Raw genomic sequence first — 9,885 nt, forward strand, 5'->3', positions numbered from 1 at the left:
ACGACCTAACAGAGACAAATAAGGTGTCAAATTAATTGGGAAAACTAATCCAACCTAATGTCCAGGCCAGATTTACAGTCACAATTAAAGTCAAGCAACTTTTAGGAAGTTGCCACTCAGAACTCCAGCTAGTCCAGTGACCTCACAAAGGCACTAACACATAGACGGGTTTCTGGCCACCTGGGGAGATGTGTGAATGACTCCCAGACCTGGCAACAAAGGCAGTTCTTGTAGAGTGACGTGTCCCCCCTCTCCCAGGATGGCACTAAGGATGTTAGCCCAAAAGGCAGGCTTCAAAGGTGAAGCCACCTTTGAAGGGCCACTTTTGGCAACATCCCTGAGCAATAATAATAATAATAATAATAATAATAATAATAATAATAAAACATTTATTAAGCGCATGGCTGCACAACTGTGTGTCCCCGCGCTAAATGCTGAAAACTCTCGTTCGAAGGTTATGTCGGAGGGAAAACAGGGGCCGGAGTTATTGAGGGAAAAGGTGGGTTTTTAAATTCGCTCTGAAAAGAGTTTCAGAGGGTTCCATTCTTAGATGAATCGGAAGAGCGTTCCAGAGTTTCGCTCCTAGATAACAAAAGGATCGGCCACCGACTCTTGCTTTTTGAACGCGGGGCAGTTTGAAGAGAGACATTCCTGAAGACCTCAAATGGCGAATAGGACGATGAATGGTCATGAGACTTTTTAGATATGAGGGGCCTTTGTTGTGGGCTATCCTGTGGACATGGCAAAGACTCTTGAATTTTATTCTTTCCCTTACGGGAAGCCAGTGCAGCTTGGACAGTGCTGTCTTGGCCGAGGTTCTTTTCGAAAGGCCTAGTACCAATCGGGCGGCTGCATTCTGTACACATTGCAGCTGGTGTAGGAGTTTTTGGTTAATGCCTAACAGAAGGGCATTCCCGTAGTCCAGGTGAGGTGTGACAAGAGCATGAACGATGGTTTTCCTGGCTGTAATCGGTATTAGGTCGATGATTTTTCTAAGAATTCTTAGTGTGCCGATACATTTGCCAATGATCTTGTGGACTTGGGATTTACCTGAAAGGTCAGAGTCGATCATGATCCCGAGGTTTTTGACTTTCTCGACCGGTTGAGGGCATTCACCAAGCGATGTAGGCCACCATGCTTGGGACCAAAGGGAGGTTTGAGTTCCTATTACTAACACCTCAGTTTTGTCGCCATTCAGCCGGAGGCAGTTACTGTCCATCCATCCGGCGACAGCAGTCATGCACTCCGAGAAATTAGAAGCGTTCTTATCAGTATCCGGGGTAAGCTTAAACATGAGCTGCGTATCATCGGCATAGCTCACTATGCCAACACCAAAATTCTCTATGATTTGAGCCAGGGGTTCCATATAGATGTTGAACAAAGTAGGGCTCAGACTAGAGCCCTGTGGAACCCCATAGCTCACGATCCGAGAGGATGATTTGAAAGGCGGGCAGTGGAGCTGGAAGGTTCTGTTGGTAAGAAATGATTTAATCCACTCCAGTGCGCCATCTTTTACTCCAATGTCAGAAAGCCGGGACAACAGCGTGGCATGTAGCACCGTATCGAAAGCGGCGCTTAAGTCTAGCATGACCAACGCTGCGGTTTCACCCTCGTCCACCATCTTGCGGATAAATTCCGTAGAGTACAAGACAGCAGTTTCTGTGGAGTATTTGGGTCTAAAGCCAGATTGGGTGGGATGGAGGATACCTTTTGTTCCTGCAGACTATTATGGGACAGAGCTAAGGAAGTGACATCTGTGTCCAAACCGGTTTTCCTGTGGGCATGTGGTCTACTGGTAGCAACAGCTCTAGGGTGGGCTACCCTGCTGCCAATGACCAAGAAAGGGTCATGCCTTTTGGAAGGTTGCAAGAAGGGGCACTCTGGGATAGCCAGATGCCACACTTCACAGGAACAAGAAGGGAAACCAGTAGCCCATTGGCTAGTGACTGTTTGGTTCCCTCAGAGCACTTTCTTTGAATAAATAGGACACCCTTGGCACCCTGCCGCTCTGTTCACATTGGAGAAGAAGAGAGGATGGAAGATGGACTACCCTGCTGCCCTAGAACTGCACATAGAAAGGCTGCACCATCAAGAGGAAAACACCTGCTTCACTTTTGGGCTAGCTAGACTAGGACTGTGCCTGGCGTTCCTGACACTGGGAGAAGTAGATTTCCCAGCTTCACCAAGACCAGATACTCTGAGGATCAGTCTGCTGATCTCCTGGTACCAGCTCCAGGACATCAAGAGATGACAGAGCCCAAATGGATAGGTTGGCGGACCCAGGAGTGCTCTCCAAGTTCAGAGTCATTGTACTCAAGGTACACCAGCTTCAATCAAAGAGTTTGCATCCAACCACTGTGCAGCATGATTAGTCGAGCAGCAGCAGCAGCTGTCTGACTACTGCAATGCAGAGGACTTCAATGGACCCCAATCTCAGTGGCCAAAGTCCCCCTACATTACCCATAAACTGAGGAAAACCACTGAGACACCCCCGTTGACTGCGTCACAACCAGACCATCCTTTTGAGTATCTTCGCCTGCATTTCTCCGAATCAGGACCACTAAATTTACTTCTATGGCTATTGTCCTGTAAAGTTTGGAACTTGCTGGTAAAATGCTCCGGTGGCCAGGTAACTGTCCAAAGTATTCTTTATGGCCTCATAGAACTTATCCCTGGTGGGTTTGATCACCCAAGTTGGTTTGCAGTACTTGCACTAACTTTTACAAACTCATCAAAAGATAACAAACTTTACTTTTGAGAATACTTGTTAGTGGTTGCATTTAAAAGTGATAAAACAGTCTATAATTTGTATCTCCGAAACCTCTATTGTATTTTAACAATCAAGGTCTCAAAAATGTCATAAAAATATGCTCTATTCTTATATATTTTTGTTGTGCTTTTTATTGGTGTGTGTTTTTCTTATTTGGTTTATCCTGTTAAATGCTTCACAATAGGTTCCTTTGACAAACGTTACTGCTCACAGCCACAGCTACCCAGGGTTAATATAAGGTTAAGTAAACAATACTGATTGGAGACAAGATGGTACCTGTGAATGTACTCCATGATAATACCCCACAACCATATCATGTGGTACACCCAAATCCTCACATTGGTGGCCATGGGATAGGATCCAGAAGTTATGTTTAACTTTACCAAACAAGAAGTAGGTACCAACCATCGAGAAGACAATGCTCTGCCTCCATTTCACCTGCCTATACTCCCTGCATCTGCCGAAGCAGAAGTGGATGATACTCCTTCTTCCACATCACAGCAAAGACCTCGAACAGCCACCCCACGGACCTCTAAAGCATCTCCTCACTTCAGAATTCTCAATGGCCCTCAAGAATGGGCTGTTCAAATAAGCCCAGGGGGAATCAAAGCGCCTGGATACCTTATCGGGTGATTAGCCACGCTTTAAAAATCCTGAGTGATTAATAGTAAGTTACCAAGTCGGCATTAAGAAAAAGTTTTAGAGTTTGCGAAGTTCTGAGAAATTCCAGATAACACCTGTTCTCTTGGAGAAAAGACTCAGGAAAATAAAAGCCTTTTAAAAAAAAAAATTCTTAAAATATGGAGAGCTGGGGATTCGACTTGGATACCCTGCCCACACCCAATACAACTACTTTGAGATCCTAGTGCAGAGAGAGAAAAAATACCTTGGAAACACTGCATCGAAGGAAGATCTTGCAAAGGCCCTCAAAGCTTGGGAAGAATCAAGAAGGGCCCAGGTCCAACTGGAAGATGAAATCATCCCCACTGATTGTGGAAAGGATGGAGGGGAAGCAGAGTTTGAGGACCAGGAAGTGAATGGGGATAAGAGTGCAGTCCCCACCATCAGATCAAGAGGCAAATCCCTGTTTGAGAGTGATAGGAGCTCTTCTTTGGTGAGGATACCACAAGACCTAACAGCCCAGCTCAGCCTCTTGGAGATCCAGGAGACAAAGCTAGCCTTGCGGGTAAAGAAATTGACACTAGAAGAGAAGAGGGTCAGGCTGGGGATGAGACCCCAGGGAAATGGTGGCAGCAGAGAAGCAGAGGTAATTCCCAGTGGTTCCTATGATCCCAGGATGCCCAAAGGGATTGTTTCTAAATTCACTGAGGGGGATAACAGACAAGTGCCTAGCATTCTATGAAAAAGCGCTTATGATGAGGAGGGTGAGTGCACAACACTGAGGGTCTTTACTATGGGAACTGATACCTACAGTGGGGAGAGATCGATTACTTGCACTTGAGGATGGGGTGGCAGAATCTTACACCCACATGAAGGAAGCACTCATTGAGTTATTTGGTCTTAACCCTGAGGAGTATAGGCAAAATTTTAGGAACATACACATGGGAGCAATAGAGATATGGGCATACCTTGTAGATTCCTCCGTGAAGCCACTGGAGAGGTGGATTAGGGGTAACAAGGTGGATACTTATGAAGATGTATACAATTTAGTGATGAAATGATACATTCTTACAAATGTTACCTCAGAGACCTTACACCAGCATCTGGTAGACTCCAAAGTGTTAAGCCCTAGGGACTTGAGAAAGAAAGCTGATGAGTAGGTGCACACTGAAGTTCCCAAGGTGGTTAAAAAAATGTGGGACAGGCCTCCCTTCAGCGGAAGGATGGGGCAAGTTTAAAAAGAGGGAGAAATGCAAAGAAACCCCAAAAGATGACAAAGGGTGTTAGCCCAGAGCCACATCCCAATTCCATTATGGGATGGGATATCAGGCAAATAACTTTGACGCATCAAAGGCTGGGGTGTACTTTGAATGTAGACAGCAAAGGCACAAGTAAGGAGATCTTACATGCATAAAGAAATTACACACTGGTAATAGTTCCACGGAAATTGCTGGTGTAGGGAAGGGGATGGAAGTTGGCCCTGGGGATTGCAGAGGTTCCACTGAAGCCATATTATTATCCTGGGTGGTGGGGAAGTTGAACCCTTGACCCACTGGACTGCCAATATGGTAAAGTATAGACAGTGGCCAAGAATCAATGGGGTAGAAGTACAGAACTTCAGGGATACAGGTGCCAGTATAACCATGGTCATGGTCAATCTGGTTTCCAGAAGCCAGATTGTACAAGATGAAGTACCTCAGTTAGCTTCCTCTGCTCACAACTCACAGCCTCCTCGTTGCTGCTTGCTCAATACTCTGGCTGCATTCTAAGGTGCAGACGCTGCTCTGATCACACTCACTGACATAGCGAAACTTGAGGGGGCCCCCTGCAAGGCACGTGGAGGGGCTCCCTCAGGACTCAATCAGGAGATCTCCGGCCAGAGTACTGTGCTGAGGGGGCTCCTTGGAGGTTGGGTGCCCCCCGCCCTGCAGGGGCTACAGGGGCCTGTGTTACGCCACTGATCACTCTCCACACAGACATTTCTAAAGTTGACTAATAAGTGCAGCTGTCAAAGATCATGGATGAAAACAGATTTGCGTGACCTCACAAAGAAAATTCCCCCAGAAAGAAATTATCAAAGTGCGCTTTAAACATTGGGCTTTAACCATTCTCAGGAAGGTTAAATAATGCCATCTTTGGGGCATCCAACAATAAAATTATCCTGGATGAGAGTACATCCTGAAATCTCACCAGCCAAGCTGCTTAAAAGTTTGGACAGTATCTTAAAAGGCATAATTTAATTTCTACCTGGGGTAGGTGGCCCTAGCAGCATAAAAGAAGAAGGGTGTCGATGGAATACATTGGAACTCATTTGTGACTGCCACCTATATCTTGTCAGAAAAGCTCCATCCATAGTATAGTTGGAGCAACATATAGCACAACAGATTTATGACGCTATTCCCCCAAGTATACCTGGCGTTACAAAAATAATGTTCTGGCACATCAACTTCTGCTAATGGCTTCCAAATGTAGAACTTGGACCTCCACCTCACACCTGAGTATGTATCTTTCAGTTGCAACCTCAAAATTATTTGCGTGAACTGGTGAGAGTTGAACAGCGCCCCATTAACAAAAATATGGTGCATTTCTGCTCTCTGTGTGCTGTGCACGTCTGGCGACCTAACACAAATATAGACACACTTGAGCCACAAAGCATTATGGCAGCGCCGGACTGGAAACCAAAACCAGCCTTGGCAGTTTTCTCGGTCCAGCCACTGGGGAAGTTCTGCCTGGCCCTGGAAGGCTTGAAATGCTTTCTTGCTGCTTTTTTTTACTGGGGCCGATATTGCAGCACCATTGCAAAACCTGCCGGCAGTAACAAAACCAGCCCCCACCTCCACAAAACTGCCCTTACCTTTCCAGCTTCCCGGTTATAAGCCTAATTCCCGGTATTGGCAGTCCGGCCCTGTATTACAGGTAGGATTGTTTTTGTCTAGGTAGGGGGACCTTCCTGTGAATAACAATCTTAAAGGGAAGGGCATATTCCTCTTTGTATGTGCATTGCAGAATACAGTACACATGGAAAGGGCAGGGAGAGAAAAAATACCTTGGAAACACTGCATCGAAGGAAGATCTTGCAAAGGCCCTCAAAGCTTGGGAAGAATCAAAAAGGGCCCAGGTCCAACTGGAAGATGAAATCACCCCCACTGATTGCGGAGATGACGGAGGTGAAGCAGAGTTTGAGGACCAGGAAGTGAATGGGGATGAGCGTGCTGTCCCCACCATCAGATCAAGAGGCAAATCCCTGTTTGAGAGTGACAGGAGCTCTTCTTTGGTGAGGAGACCACAAGACCTAACAGCCCAACTCAGCCTCCTGGAGATCCAGGAGACAAAGCTAGACTTGGAGGTAAAGAAATTGACACTAGAAGAGAAGAGGGTCAGGCTGGGGATAAGACCCCAGGAAAATGGTGGCAGCAGAGAAGCAGAGGTAATTCCCAGTGGTGCCTATGATCCCAGAATGCCCAAAGGGATTGTTTCTAAATACGCTGAGGGGGATAACAGACAAGTGCCTAGCATTCTATGAAAAAGCGCTTGTGATGAGGAGGGTGAGTGCACAACACTGAGGGTCTTTACTATGGGAACTGATACCTACAGTGGGGAGAGATCGATTACTTGCACTTGAGGATGGGGTGGCAGAATCTTAGACCCACATGAAGGAGGCACTCATTGAGTTATTTGGTCTTAACCCTGAGGAGTTTAGGCAAAACTTTAGGAACATACACATGGGAGCAATAGAGATATGGGTAGACTTTGTAGATTCCTCAGTGAAGCCACTGGAGAGGTGAATTAAGGGTAACAAGGGGGATACTTATGAAGATGTATAGAATTTAGTGATAAAATAACACATTCTTACAAATGTTACCTCAGAGACCTTAAGCCAGCATCTGGTAGACTCTAAACTATTAAGCCAGAGGGACCTGGGAAAGATAGCTGATGAGTAGGTGCACACTGGAGTTCCCAAGGTGGTTAAAAAAAAGGTGGGACAGGCCTCCCTTCAGGGGAAGGATGGGGCAAGTTTAAAAAGATGGAGAAATGCCAAGAGACCCCTAAAGATGACAAAGGGGGTTAGCCCAGAGCCACATCCCAATTCCAAAAGGGGATGGGATATCAGGGAAATAACTTTGACGCATCAAAGGCTGGGGTGTACTTTGAATGTAGACAGCAAGGGCACAAGTAGAGAGATCCTACATGCATAAAGTAATCACACACTGGTAATAGTTCCACGGAAATTGCTGGTGTAGGGAAGGGGGTGGAAGTTGGCCCTGGGGATTGCAGAGGTTCCACTGAAGCCATATTGTTTTCCTGGGTGGTGGGGAAGTTGAACCCTTGACCCAGTGGACTGCCAATATGGTAAAGTATAGACAGTGGCCAAGAATCAATGGGGAAGAAGTACAGAACTTCAGGGATACAGGTGCCAGCATAACCATGGTCATGGTCAATCTGGTTTCCACAAGCCAGATTGTACAAGATGAAGTACCTCAGTTAGCTTCCTCTGCTCACCACTCACAGCCTTCAAGTTGCTGCTTGCTCAAGATTCTGGCTGCATTCTAAGGTGCAGACGGTGCTCTGATCACACACACTGACATAATGAAACTTAAGGGGGCCCCCCTGCAAGGCACGTGGAGGGGCTCCCTCAGGACTCAATCAGGAGATCTCCGGCAAGAATACTGTGCTGAGGGGGCTCCTTGGAGGTTGGGTGCCACCCCGACCTGCAGGGGCTACAGGGGCCTGTGTTACGCCACTGATCACTCTTCACACAGACATTTCTAAAGCTGACTTTTAAGTGCAGCTGTCATAGATCATGGATGAAAACAGATTTGCGTGACCTCAAAAAGAAAATTCACCCAGAAAGAAATGATCAAAGTGCGCTTTAAACATTGGGCTTTAACCATTCTCAGGAAGGTTAACTAATGTCATCCTTGGGGCATCTAAAAATAAAATTAGCCTGGATGAGAGTACATCCTGTAATCTCACCAGCCAAGCTGCTTTAAAATTTGGACAGTTTCTTAAAAGGCATAATTTATTTTCTAGCTGGGATAGGTGGCCCTAGCAGTATAAAAGAAGAAGGGTGTTGATGGAATACATTGGAACTCATTTGTGACTGCCACCTATATCCTGTCAGAAAAGCTCCATCCATAATATAGTTGGAGCAGCATATAGCACAACATATTCAAGACGCCATCTCCCCAAGTATACCTGGTGTTACTAAAATAATGTTCTGGCACATCAACTTCTGCTAAAGGCTTCCAACTGTAGAACCTGGACCTCCACCTCACAACTGAGTATGTATCTTTCTGTTGCAACCTCAAAATTATTTGCGTGAACTGGTGAGAGCTGAACAATGCCCCATTTAAAAAAGATATGGTGCAGTTCTGCTCTCTCTCTGTGCTGTGCACGTCTGGCGACCTACCACAAATGCAGACACACTTGAGTCACAAAGCATTATAGCAGGGCCGGACTGGTAACCAAAACCAGCCCTGGCAGTTTTCTCGGTCCAGCCACTGGAGAAGCCCTGCCTTGCCCTGGAAGGCTTGAAATGCTTGCTTGCTGCTTTATTTTACTGGGGCCGATATTGCAGCACCATTGCAAAACCTGCCCGCAGTAACAAAACCAGCCCCCACCTCCACAAAACTGCCCTTACCCTTCCAGCCTCCCTGTGATAAGCCTAATTCCCGGTATTGGCAATCCAGTCCTGTATTACAGGTAGGATTGTTTTTGTCTAGGAAGGGGGACCTTCCTGTGAAAAACAATCTTAAAGGTCATATTCCTCTTTGTATGTGCATTGCAGAATACAGTACACATGGAAAGAGAAAGTAAAGAGGAGAAATGAAGATATTGCTCCTCGTCATACCATTTTGGCGCAAATCCAAAATTACTACCTTCAGTAAATCTGGGTCTGCCTTAAAATACATGGATGGATGCATGAGAATGCCCATGCTTCACCCATGTAATGCCTACCCAATGCAGGATAATGCAAAGCAGCTCAAGGCTCTGCGTTGTGGTATTTTTTCTTTTACAAAGCCTCTCAAGGTACCCTCTCCATAGCTTTGCAAAACTCAATGAATGCTTTGTGTGGTGGCTATGCTATAAAAGTAGAACAACCATGACGCAAAATGGTAATAAATCTGGGCCCCGATATTTAAGCAGTATGACAGTAAGGGCCAGATTTCCTATGCACTTGTGATGTCCTGGCACCACACAAGTTGACACAAGGCAACATCAGTCCTTAAGTGACATTTGCAAAGCCATACAAATTGAGATTTGTGCAGTTTTGTGTCACTTATCAGTCACCGAGTACAGTAACACAGCACCTTGCAAAGCCTTTCATAACCTTGTGTTGGGTAGGCATTACATGGTTAGAGCATGGGTGTTCCCAAGTATCTGGTGGAGTAATTTCATGCAAATCCAGGATTTATTCAAGCCAGAAAACCTGGATTTGCGCCAAAATGGTGCACCTACCTGAAATAGATTTAACAAGCCGGGGTGACGCCTCC

Source organism: Lissotriton vulgaris, unplaced genomic scaffold, assembly GCF_964263255.1.
Source record: "Lissotriton vulgaris unplaced genomic scaffold, aLisVul1.2 SCAFFOLD_963, whole genome shotgun sequence".
NCBI classification, from domain to species: Eukaryota; Metazoa; Chordata; class Amphibia; order Caudata; family Salamandridae; genus Lissotriton; species Lissotriton vulgaris.